Source organism: Cupressus sempervirens, chromosome 4 (assembly GCF_028749045.1).
Source record: "Cupressus sempervirens isolate cs-2001-9-10 chromosome 4, ASM2874904v1, whole genome shotgun sequence".
Taxonomy (NCBI): Eukaryota; Viridiplantae; Streptophyta; class Pinopsida; order Cupressales; family Cupressaceae; genus Cupressus; species Cupressus sempervirens.
Window position 1 is genome coordinate 434,019,551 of NC_143121.1, and position 13,868 is coordinate 434,033,418.

The following is a 13,868-nucleotide window of genomic DNA, read 5'->3' on the forward strand; positions in this document are numbered from 1 at the left end:
ATTTCTTCAAGACTTGATTCTGATAGTGAGAAATATCGCGACATCAGAGACTGTAGGTAAACTATTTGAAAAGTTTTGAAAAACACTAGATGTCAAGGTGGGTGAAGTGTTGAGAAACATTGTCTTGTGAGTTGTCAAAGAAACCCTAATTCACAAGAATACCTCAAAAGGCCAAGTAGCTATGCCCCCAAGACAAGGACAAGAAACAATTCTAAGCCAAGAATTGTGTAGTGAAGGGGGTGATTGAGACTGATAGACATAGCTGCAAGGGTTTCAAGTAGTGCATGTTTCTAGGTTTTCACCACTTGACAAATTTTTATTTTTATTTTTATTTTTTTTTCAGGACTTTTTTCAATTTTTTTTTGTATTTTTGTATTTTTGTATTTTTGTATTGTTTTGGTGATACATCAAAGTGCCTATTGCTAGGTTTTCACTAAGATGATCATTTTTTCAGGGCATTTTTTGATTTTTAGGAATTTTTTCAAGATCATAGATATGTACAAGATAGCTGAGCAACGAGCTTCTAAGCATAGAACTTCTTCAAGTGTAGGATGTTGATAGGTTCTGCAAGCTCTTCCCCTTCAGGAGTAGACAACTGATAAGCACCAGACCTTAATGTTGTTGTGATAATATAAGGACCCAACCAGATAGGTTCAAATTTCCCTTTCTGCTCTCAATGTTGCTAATTTTTTGGATTCTCTCTAAGCACAAGTTCACCTACTTGAAACTCACGGGGGTGAACCTTCTTGTTATATTGTGTAGACATGCGCTTTTGATAAGCTCTCATGTGATCAAAAGTAGCCTTGCGACGTTCATCCAGAGTTTCCAGTTCTTGTACTCGCATAGCTCTATGATCTTCATCGGTTATTAACCCATGTAATGAGATGCACAAGGAAGGTATCTCAACTTCTAACGGGAGAATAGCCTCAGAGCCATAGACTAGAGAAAAGGTTGTAGCCCCTGTAGGAGTACGAATGGTGGTTCTATAGGCCCAAAGTGTCGGATTTATTTGCAAGTGCCAATCTTTCCCAAACTTGTGAACTGTGCGGTGTAGGATTTTCAGTAGTGTTTTATTAGAGGCCTAAGCTTGGCCATTCCCTTGGGGATAGTAAATAGAGGACCAGTGTTACTTAATTCGAAACTTTTTGCACATCTGCTTTAAGTCCTTATTCTTGAACTGTCCTCCATTATCTGTAACAAATGATGTGATTCAATATAAACAGGGAAACATGTTTGCCTGTAGCAGCAAATAATGGTACAACTTCAACCCATTTAGTGAAATACTCCGTTGTTGTGATGATGAATTTATGACCGCTAGATGAGCTTGGATGAATCTTTCCTACCAAGTCAAAGGCCCATTGCTGAAATGGCCAATATGTCACAGAAGGGATTAACTCTCACCCGTGAGCATGTATCAAGTTGCCATGGAGCTGGCATTTTTGACAGGATTTTGCATAGCAGACAGCATCAGCTTGCATGATGGACCAGTAATAACCCATCCTAAGCAGTTTTCAGGCAACTGCAAGGCCATTAGAATGTGCCCCACAAATGCCATCGTGGACTTCGGCAAGTGCCTTCTCAAACTCTTCTAGCTCTAAACACCTAAGCAACATTCCGTCTAGACCCTTCCTATACAAGTCACCAGAGACCAAAGTGTAGTGTGAGGCATTACGAAGGAGTTGGCATTTTTGGTTGCGCATGAGGGTTTCAAGAATAACCTGATCACACAAGTAGGAGAAAATAGCCACATAGCGGGAGGAATCATGACCCACAATAGTGCAGATCACCTAGTTATCCGAGGAATCATAGGTTGGATGACGCAATTCTTCCACTAGGAACTCAAATCGTGATTCATGTTCTTGCAATTGGAGGATAGATGCTAAGGTGGCCATAGCATTAGTAGCCTTGTTTTCTGCTCTAGGAATCTGTTGGAATGTTACAAAGGTAAAATAATTCCTTAGAGCATCTATCAACTTTTTATAAGGGATCAACTTGTCATCCTTTGTTTGATATTCATTATTCACTTGGTTCACAACCAGTTGAGAATCCCCACAAATGTGTAGCTCAGTTATTCGCCATTCAAGGGTCATTTTGATCCCATTTGTTAATGCTTCATACTTTGCAATATTGTTTGTACATGGGAACAATAGTTCGTAGGACTTTGGGATCGTATAACCATGAGGGGAAATAGACAAAACCCCTGCTCCAGCTCTATTCTGTGTATGGGATCCATCGAAAAAAATCTTCCATGTTCTATCAGTAATGTACATGATCGAGGCATCTGAAAACTCAATTTGCATAGGTGCTACATCTTCAAGTGGGAAGTCAGCCAACTGGTCAGCTATGGCCTGTCCTTTGATTGCCTTACATTCAACATACTGAATGTCAAATTTGGAAAGAATCATTATCCATTTAGCAAGATGACCATTAAGTGCAACTTTACTTAATAAATATTTCAAAGGGTCTATCTTGGAAATCAAGTGAACTGTATGGGCCAACATATAATGTCAGAGTTTTTGGGAGGCAAAAACTACAACAAGGCATGCCTTCTCTATACTTGTATAATTTAGTTCATAAGCCACCAAATTTTGACTGATATAGTATAGGGCTCTTTCTTTACCCATCTCATCACTTTGGGCTAAGAGTGCTCCTAGAGAAGAATCTGTAGCTAAAATGTACAAAATCAAAGGTTTTCCCAGAATGGGCGGCATCAAAACTGGAGGTTTTGTCAAGTAGCCTTTGATTTGATCTAAACTTTGTTGACAGTCACTGTTCCAAATATGCGTAGATCCTTTATGCAGATTTTTATTGAAAGGTTGAGCCTTATCAGCTAATTGAGAGATAAATCTTCTTATGGATTGTAGTTGTCCTTGCAGACCTCTAAGCTGACTGATAGTCTTTGGTGGAGGCATATCCATGATAGCTTGGATCTTTTCAGGGTCAACCTCAATTCCTTTTGCTGAAATGATATAACCTAGCAATTTTCCAAAAGTGACACCAAAGGCACATTTTTTTGGATTTAGCCTAAGTTAGAATTGTTCCATACGCTCCAATATCAAACTAAGGTCTTTGAGATGTGTGTCTCATTTCCTTGATTTTGCCAATGTGTCATTAACATAGTCTTCCATGTTTTTATGCATCATATCATGAAAGATAGTTGTCATTGCTCTTTGATATGTAGCGCCAGCATTTTTAAGCCCAAAAGACATGACATTCCAACAAAAGGTACCCCATGCACATGTAAAAGCCATCTTTTCTTGGTCTGCTAGAGCTATCTTGATTTGGTTATACCCAAAAAATCCATCCATGAGCAAGTACATCTCATAACCTGCAGTAATGTCCACTATCATATCGATGTTTGGTAGTGGAAAGTCATCCTTGGGGCACTCTTTATTGAGATCTCTAAAATTAGTACAAACTCATATGGATTTTTCATGCTTGGAGATAGGTACAATGTTGGAAATTCACTCTGCATAATCAATGGCCCTAATGAAGTTTGCATTCAATAGTTTTTCTAACTCTGTCTTGACCAGTAGGGCCACATGTGGATGCATTTTTCTCAACTTCTGTTTAACAAGCTTGACATCTGGTGAGATTGATAAGTGATGCATGATGAGATCTGTATCAAGCCCTGGCATATCAGAGTATGTCCATGCGAATTTGACCTTCTTGTCTTGAAAGAATTGAGCAAATTGTGTCTTTTCTTCGTATGACAAAGATTGAGCTACATGGATAATCTGAGGACATTCTTCTGTTCCCAAGTTGATAGGCTATGTAGGTTCAATGAGAACCAAAGATCTATCCTGGAAATAGCTTGGAAAACTACCAAGTACCTCATCCGCAGGTGCCTCAGAGAGGTTTTCACCATTAGATATGCCTTTATTTTTACTTTTTTGAGGATCAAACACTGCCACAATGTGGTTTTCGCCATCTAATTGCTTATTTTTCCTTTTAATTTTTTGACTGATGTACTTGATATCTGATTCTATCATGTTAACCGTGGGTTCACTGGTGGAAGAAGTGATAGGTTCAATTGTGTTCAGATAACAAGCGATCTCATAGTCATTTTAGAAAGACCGTATTTTAGGTCTTTGATTTTGGATAGACCAATCTATGAGATTTGGGTGAATTAGCGAGAGTGAAGGGGAAGTTTCAATGTGATTGACATGGAAGGAGTCATCTCTAGTGACCCGTGAAGTTGAGCCTATAGAAAATGTCGCAAAGGAGTCTAGCTTGGGAATAGTCCTGTAGGGACTAGTGTGATGCATTGAGACATGTTGTGAGTCAAACTCATCCAACCCTATACTAGACCGTTCAACTACATTGGGTTGGGTTGTATAGGCATGAATGACATCCACCCCTAGATTGCAAGATACATTAGAGAGACTTTCCCACTCATACTCATGAGAATCTGTACTCTGATCCCTAGCTATGAGATGAGTAATATTCTACCTAATTCATCCTCTATTTATGTCCTCAAAAGTAGACCCTTCTTGTTCCTGTTTTTGGGAGGTAGAAGCTTCTTCATTATTAGTAGTCACTATTTCTTCTCCCAAAAGGAGGGAAGTGAGAGGAACACATCTTGTGCAGTGGTAGCAATTACAGGAGAGTCATCATCCTCTGATTCACTAGACATGAGCAATCTTTGATAACAGGTTGGTATATCATTGTTTAGCCCAAAGCCTAGACCAGCGGTGTCTCGAGTATCACGACCTTGAGTGTGACTTAAAAGTTCAACTAGAGCATTCTCACAACCAGTTAAGGACTCATGGCCTTGGTAGCCCATTTTTGTCAAAAATTTATAGCCTTTTCCATATCTTTTGGGAGAAATAGGAGTAGTCACTGTAACCTCCTTGACTTCCTCTTCTCTGTAGATCCAGTCCCTAAAGGCCTGTTCTTCCTTTTCTGCTTCTAGAGGTATTGAAGACTACACAAAAGTGCCAAAAAGTGTCATAGCAAAAGTAGAAGACTTCTTTGCAATAGTTGGTTTCCCATAGGACTGAGGGGAAATTGGTAAAGCAACAATAGAGTCCAAAGTGTACTCGCCCATACCGAGGCTCATCATTTTCAATTTTTGTTCACATTCTATAAAAGATGGTGCTAGCTCATGAGAAGAGCGATTGTGTGGGACTAGCATTTCAATAGCAGATAATGTGTTGATAGACATGGATTTGTCACTGGGGACAACTACTTTAGTACCATTAAAAGGGAACTTAATGCACTAATGGTACGTAGAGGGTACTGCTTGCATATCGTGAATCCATGGTCATCCCAACAACAAGTTGTATGCAAGTGGTATGTCTAAGACTTGGAAAATGACATTCTTCTCAACTGGACCAACTTTGATTGGAAGTACAATTAGACCTTTAGAAGGCCTTTCAACCTCATCATAGGCCTTTATAGTGATCTTGCGCTTAGGATCGATGGAAAATTCAAACATACCCAATTGTTGGATTACATTGAACGAAATGATATTTAACCCTGCACCATTGTCTATCAAGACTCAGCGGACACAGGTACGAAAGATTTGAACTTCAACGTGAAGAGCAAGGTTATGGGGATGACTGAGAGCTCGGTCATCTTCTTCAAAAAAGGTGAGATAGTGAGGTGAGGAGATGTGGTTCACCATAGCTTGGAATTGTTCCGCATCAATATCTGTGGGAACATTGGCAAAACGTAAAGCTTTCTCAATGATATCCCTGTGCAAAGGAGATAACTCTAGCAATTCAAAAATGGAGATTTGTGCTTGTGTGCATTGCAGTTGGCTAACAAGATCATAGTTGGAGATCTTGGAAGTAATTGGTTGCTTAGATGATGAAGCATTTTTAGGATCATTAGCAACTTTGAGGACAACCTTAGATTGCCCCCTAGTGACAGCGTTAAGTGGTTCACCTTGAGAAGATGAAGACTCAGCCACTCGGAGTACCACCTTAGGTCTAGTATTAGTATGATCTTGAGGAGTGGATCGTGTCCTTAAGATAACTCTTGGTCGTTCATCTTCAGTGTCATAATTTGGTCAGTTGTCATTGTTGGAGCTTGCCATACATATGTATTCAACGGGCTCAAGCATGCCTATAACATTATCAGTGTCAGCGTAAGCATAACTAATTTTGGCATCATGATTCTTTTTGGAAGCTACCCTTGAGGTCTCACCCTTTTCATATTCAGGTAATGGTTTTTGGAAAGCCTTATGATCAGCATTTTTAACAAGGCCATCTGTGACAACTTTTCCAGCTTTAATGAGGTCTTGAATTACATCTTTGAGTTTGAAGCAATTTTCTGTGTTATGTCCTTTACTTCAGTGATAGCTGCAAGTATGATCTTCTCTCCACCATGGATGTCTAACGGGTGGATCATAAGGACGTGAGTTGTCTAGTAAGGTAACCAATTTGTTTGCAATTAAGGTTTTTAAAACTACTTTATAAGGTTCGACCATAGGTGTGTAAACACGTCGCTTCCTTGCAAATTTAGAGCCTTTGTCAAAGGGTTGTGGCTTTGAACCTTCTTTTTGTTTTGTTGCATTGATGGCATTGGAAAGGTTAAATGCAGGCTCCTTAGTCTTAGGAGTGTCCACTACTCCATCATTGACAACATACTTGTTTTTGTTCCAAGGTTTGCCTTTGTCTTTACCATTTCCATTGTTAACTTTATCCTTGTTTATGGCAATGTCACCTCTTTTGATAGCAACATCCTCAATGCGATATGCACTTTCCACCATGGCGTTGAAGGATGTGAATAACTGTTTTCTTATATTAAAGTATAATTCAGGTACAAGCGTATTGAAAAAATGTCAATTTTTTCAGCCTCAAGCACTTGCCGAGGATACCGAGAGTATAAAGATCTCCATCGTTGAAGGTATATTGTAAAAGATTCTCCTAGTTTTTGTTTGATGTTGCATAAGTCTAGCACAGTCATAGGATGTTGAATGTTGTATGAATATTGCTGGATAAAGCATTGTGCGAGTTCATCAAACGTCTTGAGAGGGGGACTCAATTTGGTAAACCATTCCATGGATTTTCCTCTCAAACTTCTGGGGTACAAATGCATAAGAAAGGTGTCTTCATGCATAAAGTCCATGCTAATAGCATAGAAATGTCTCACATGGTCATAAGGGTCACCACTTCCATCATATTTGTCATACTTAGGAACCTCTATATCCTTAGGAAATGGTAGCATGTATAGACTCCAATCAAATGGAAGAGTTCAAATTGATTCAACAAATGATGTTTTAGGTGGCTCTTTTGAAGTTTGTAGTTGTGCAAATTGTTTCCTTAGTTCCTGTATTTCTTCCCTTAAGATTTTAGCCTCAGTAGGCTCTCATTTTGGAATAATATGCTCAACATTAAAACCTTGAGGCAGTTTCCATCCCCTAGCTGCCATGTATCAAAAGTATTGGTCTCCATTTTCCTCTAAAGCTCTAAGCATTAGTTTTTGGGCGAAGCGATCTTATTGAAATTTGATCACGTCTTCGCTAGTTACTTCTTCATCACTATCATGATGAGATGGTTTAGGTGGTGAAGGACATGCGCCAGCAGCAGCTCTAGGAGTCCTTGGAGGTGTGTGATTACCATCATTGTTCTCAAAAGGATTTCGAGGACAAGTTCCTTTATATCCTTCATAGTGTGCTTGATTGTCAGTGTCGACTTGTTGGTTTTCTCTTTCCATAGTGTATATCGCCTCCAAAGTCTTTTTGGTTTCATGTGCTTGTTCTTCTAGGCGACGCTTAATTTCATCAGGGTGCACCATAATGACTATACCACTTGTATCCTTGGGTGTCTCAGAGGGTGTACCAAATGGATTTTCAAAACTATAGAGCGGATTATGCCTAACGTTAGCTGTTTGTGTTTGAGTAGACTCGGGATCTTCCACACAAAGTTGTTTACGAGGGAGCTTAGGTGGTGTCTCCAATTGCTTGAAAATGAAAGGCATGTGGCTACCATTACCAACTTGATATCTAGTTGTGGCCGGCATGTAAAGAGTTGTCTTTGTTTAGTAGGAAAAGAAAAGCGAGCCGAATTTGAAGCTTTTACAATTAGGACTAGTCACTTGTCAAAATGTGATAGATGGCTTGTCAAATAGTGCTCAAGATCTTACAGCATAGGTGACTCGAGCCGAGCGAACGAGCGAGAAGCTCAATAGCGGATAGCTAGAATAAAATAATAGCTAAATTTTGACAAGTGATTCATCAAGATGTTTCAAGACTTACATTCAACGGACTAAACCCATCTTTTCAACCTAGAACGAATTCTTCACACACTTATACGTAGCCAGAATCAAGGGTGACCAACGTGACGCTCCTTAGACCAAAAAAATCTAACTGTAAACTCTGTTTTTGACCCAAATTGACTCTAGGCGATACTTTCTCAAAAGGAGGGTGACATAAGTTCAGCAAATAGTGTCGTGTTACAGAATTTTAACACGGGTGCGACACTTTTTGTTTAAGCGACAAATATTGTAACTGAGTGCGACAGAATTTACTACTGATGTAGTGCCCCGCCCAAAGATCCTTGGAAACAAGGATTCAAATCAAGCCAAGATATTTTTTTTTTTTTACAAGTATGAATGCACAAGACAACATCATACAGGGATCACAAAGATCGCAACGAAAGACTTCAACACAATCTCGGCAACCAACGAATCTTCGAACGCCACTACCCAACTGACACACCCAAACAAAAGCCAACAACCACCACAACAAGATGAGGGCACAAGAAATGACCACTCATCAGCAAAACACCAAACTAGGGTAAAATGCAGAATCTCAAAATTTGGCTAAGCCTGAAATCTTGAAGCCCTAAAAATTGGCTAAGGCTAGATTTCTAAAGCCTTGAAATTTCCTAGAATCCATAACTTATCTCTGAGAGGTCTGAAACCTATCTCAAATGATTTGTCGCATATATTAAAATAATCTATTTACATCACTCACGTTCGCATAAAGCATAACAATGCAGGAATGAAGTAAATAACCATAGCATTAATTCCATCACATAACAAAATCAGAGGTATGTCCAAATACCAGATAACCAGATATCATCATAAAACACACTGTCATCTCGAAATGGCATCATCATGCAATATGATTAACTGAACAACTTAGTAGTCTAAAATCCATGATACTGGAATCAAGATGTAACATCTGACCCTTAGGTCCTCTCAAATATAAACATAACATGAGTAACAAATATCTCTCTAATCATAAATATAACAAGGTAAATGCCCACAACACATAACCAAATAATCTCACATGAACAATCCATTCAATTACTTATGCATTTAATAATAATTGTTTAAACAACATTAAAAAGGTGCTTAAAACACATAAGCAAACACAATCATAAACATGACTAACCACTGCTATAGGAACCTCGTCCAATGTAGCATGGTAAAAGAACATAGTGCAATCCCTGCACACATCTCAGGGTACTCACGGAACAACCTCATGATACCACATCGATCCTGGTAACCACTAGCACAAACCTCAATGAACCAAAAATCACATCATAATCTCAAAGATCAGTCAAAAGCATAATCAAAGCAACTGATACAGAAACATAAATCCAAACATCTCAACGGTGTAGACCACTCAGGGTCACAATCATGATCCCATCACAACAAAAGATCATCAAGGTTGCATCCATTAGGACAGCTTACAAAAGTCAAATGGGAGAGGCACTACAACTGACATGCAACAAATTTTTGGGTAAAAATATGTCGCGCGATATTTCTTGTGAGAGCGTGCAACAGAGTGCCAGTTTTGTGCAAAAAAAGGTCAATTTTTGGTTTGAAGTTTGTTTCAATTTGTCAATCAGACAGTTGTTTCAATCAGATAGTGTTTCGTTTCAGTTCGTATCAGTAAATAGCAAGGTTTGCAAACAGTAAGTGTTTTAACATGTCTCAAAACAATTGATCAAGGGTAAAAACAACCTTGTCAATACACATTTGGGATATCAGAACGGCCTTCCTAACAACTTTTTATCAGAATGTTTATGTTGCAAGAACATTAACACTGGCCAAAACATCAAAAATGATAGCCAAGCAATCTACCTTAGAGTCACGGTTCATTACTCAACAACTTGGCCCATGCTTGATGCTCCTTTGCCTCACACCAAGTGGTTTCCCACAAGAGATATTGGCTTTGTCATAGAAGTGCCATAATCACAACCAAGGGAACACATATGGTGAGTGTAAAATCTTGGGGTGATCTGAGTATTCCACTAGGATCGATCCTTGCACCAAGAAGTTGAGCGGCTAAAAAGAGTAGTTACTAACTTAGAGTTTTAGATCGAGCTTCCATTCATAATGTTCCTCTTGCTCCTAATCATGGGACACCTCACCTTGCGATGAGTAACCGATCTTGTGACCACAAGAGTACCTTAAGAATTCTTGCCTAGTGATCTCCCTATGATCGGAATCTCATAAGTGATCACACTAGGCGAAGACAAACACTACGTCTGCCAAAGTTTTGTGTCCTTGGTAGCCTTGAGTTTATAGTGGGTTGGAAGAGCCAGGTAATCGGCTTGTTCCCACTTGGGTCGTTCCTCTCAGGTTGTCTGAGAGCAGGCCCTCTAAAGGATTCTAACTACACAGAGTGGATCAACTTTTGGAAGTCAAGATTTCTAGTTCACCACAAGGGTGAAGAGCATACTTTCCTATTCCAATCGTTTTCTCCCAAATACACCAAGAAGATTCAGTTACCCCTTTCTTTTGAAACCAAATGGCAAGTCAAGATTTTTGATTCACCACGAGGGTGAAGAGCATACTCTCCTATTACCAAAAGACTCCAATCACAAGTTTTATGTGCCTATAAAAAAATGAACAATTAGTCAATGTCGCACATGGAAACAAAAAATCAAGCAAGTTTGGATTTTTATGTTTTGGGCAACCTTGCAAACAATGTTAGTAGCCCTTGTGCATTTGAAGCTTTGACATGCGTTCTTTTGTATGCACGGTTTCAATTTTTTCTTCACAAAGAAGGCAACCTAAAATCACAACCTATTAGCACCAAGTGTTAGTGTGAAATAATATAAAAACTATGAATTAAATCTCTGTAAAACAGCCTAGAGATCTGCTTAAAAACAACAGTCAACCAGCTAAGAAGAAATTTGATCAAATCCCTCAAGGAACAAGCAAAAAATTGTCAGGCGATACTTTTTGCTGAACGAATGTCGTGCGATACTTTATAGTATAGCAAGGTGATAGTTTATGTTTAGGCGATACTTTTTCTTTAGCCGTGTGATAGAGTTTTGCATAGAGGGCGATAGACTGCAGGCTTCAAGTGCGACACTATTTCCAAAAAAAAGTGTCACACGACAGTATTGTGAACTGTCGCATAAAACTAGAAAAATGTCGCCCAACACTGCAACTATTAAAAAAAATAAGAATGCAGAATAGTAAAGGAAATGCAAGCGAAACTAAGAAAATGCAGGGCGAAACGTACAGTCTGGCCCCACGGTGGGCGCCAAAAATGTACACTAGAAATGTGTCACACTCTAAACCATTCTATCAAAACGATTCCATGAGTTGGAATGCTTGGATGCCGGCTTAGAGCTCCCTATCCACAGAGTGCAAGAGAGTGTATTTCAAGTTCAAGGGTTCTCAACTAAGCCTTAGAAATGTGCTTCTTGCTAGTAAACCATGCAACGGGAGATTCTTTGAGACAAGGGCAAGAGTGCAAATATCTTCAAAGAATCCCTCAAGTATGCAATGCAAGATGGAAAACTAAACTAGAATGGAAATGCAAGATGCAGCTATGCTAGAATATGAATGAGAGTGTTACAATACCATTATTTAAACTATGTGACATAGATCATTACAAGAAAATAACTAAACTAGCATGTAAGTATGAATCTAAACTAGTGTGCAATGGTAATGAGAGAATGAGACAAGAAATGAGGAGTTCTCCACAAAACTCCAAAGAAACCTGTTAGAAAACCTGCAGCATAACAATATTCAAAAGATGGATCGATCCTTTGAGGGGGAAAGCTCTCTCCCTTTTAAAGTCATACGAACGGTAGAGATCAAGATGAAGATGGTGGATGATCAACGGTGGAATTCAAAAATAGGTGTGATCCATGTGCACACACAAGTCAACCAATAGAATATAAGTTGACTTTTCATATAAGACAAAAGTCTCACAAGCCTTTTCTTTCTTTTTTGTTTATTTATTTATTTTTATTTTTTTTAAATGCGCCTGATAAACTTTTTAACGTGACCGGTAGCGCTGGTGCGACACGCCCATCGGTACCACCAACGCTTTGACCTGGAGCTATGAACCAGTGAGGCCACAAATGGGGGACCTCATCCCCATAAGATTTGAACCTGGATGGCAAGGATAACAACGCAACAACTTAACCATCACAAAATGCCACTATTGGCCAAGCCTTTTCTTTTAATTGTAAAATAGAAAAAGGATTTTATGTGTGCATTTTAAGTGGGTTAGAAGAATGGGGTGTTTTATTTAATTAAAAGGGGACATGTTCTTTTAATCAAATAATGAACTTAGGATAGCATAGTCAAACTATAGGTTATAATCAAATAAATTGATTATTAGCAATTTGGTCTAGATAAATGATTAAATTAATTTAGCCAAAATGCTGAGAAGGGGGCTAATAGTCTAGATGACTATTTTTAGGTGATTACACTCAGCAACATTTTGCCAATATTAACCCAACAATGACCAAAGGAAATCAAAACTAATACAAACTAGTGGGCTATCAACCACCCTTATTACATACACGGGTCCACACAAGAGCCTTTAAGCAAAAATTATGAGGGTTTTAGTGCTCATGCACCAGAGATTCTTAGATCAACTTAGATCTGTGTTGTTTCCTTTCTGACTCAGTGCATTAGGTGATTGGATGAAGGATCAGTCAGTCTTATTAATATATCGAGCTTAAAGATCTTCATTCCATACTGATTGTTCATAGTTCATTGTTGAAACCCACATATTGGCAGGTTCATTTGTTGTTGACCTATGCTAAATTGTGCTCTGTGTGAATTCATGTCCCCTACGTCAAGTTTACAAGGGCATATGCAGATTGGCCTTGCGAGAATCATTTGTGCTACTTCTTCTAGTCTTGGAAATAACAATATCGAGTTAATGAATGCAAAATATTATTCCAAGTGATGAATTTGCTAAGGACGTGGCCCCCTTTAACTCTAGTCGTTGCATTCTAAAGATGGGAATTGGTTTGGTAAATGAATTGTCATTTTTTGAAGTCTAACATGGGTGCAATAAAAGGAGGCAAGATATGGAATGGAGGTTCAAGCCAATCATAAATGATACTTGGTGTTTTATAAGGATCGAGTAGGTTGAAGACTGCTAATTTATTAGCCACTACCTTATGTTTTGAAAAGAGCCTAAAGAATATGGAGTATGGATGTCAAAATCATTGAAGACATCAACTATAGCAATTAGTACAAAAGTTTGAGGAGGAATACATAGGCATAATTAGAGAAACATGTACTAGTATCCATGTAACATTTATTGAAAAGTTGTCCAATAGCGGTGGAGAAGAGGATAGACATGAGGAGTTGGACAAATAGCTTGTCATGGATGTTTAGATAGTGTGCGGGTTTTCATATGATGATAATGGAGCTACAATTGTAGACTTAGTGAAGTCATTAGAATGGGATGCTATGGGAGAGCGTATGTTGCTCTTTGTCTAGAACAAGTAAACTTGTGACTTGAAACTAATGTCTATAGACCCAAACAAAGCACACAAATAGTACCTATCAGGAGTGATTATATTTGCTAATATAACACACCATAGTATCATTAATATTTTGGGATGTTGTCATGGAAAGGGGAAAGGTTTTCTCATCTATGAATTTGCCCCCAACAGAAGTCTTGATAGATATGTTTTTTA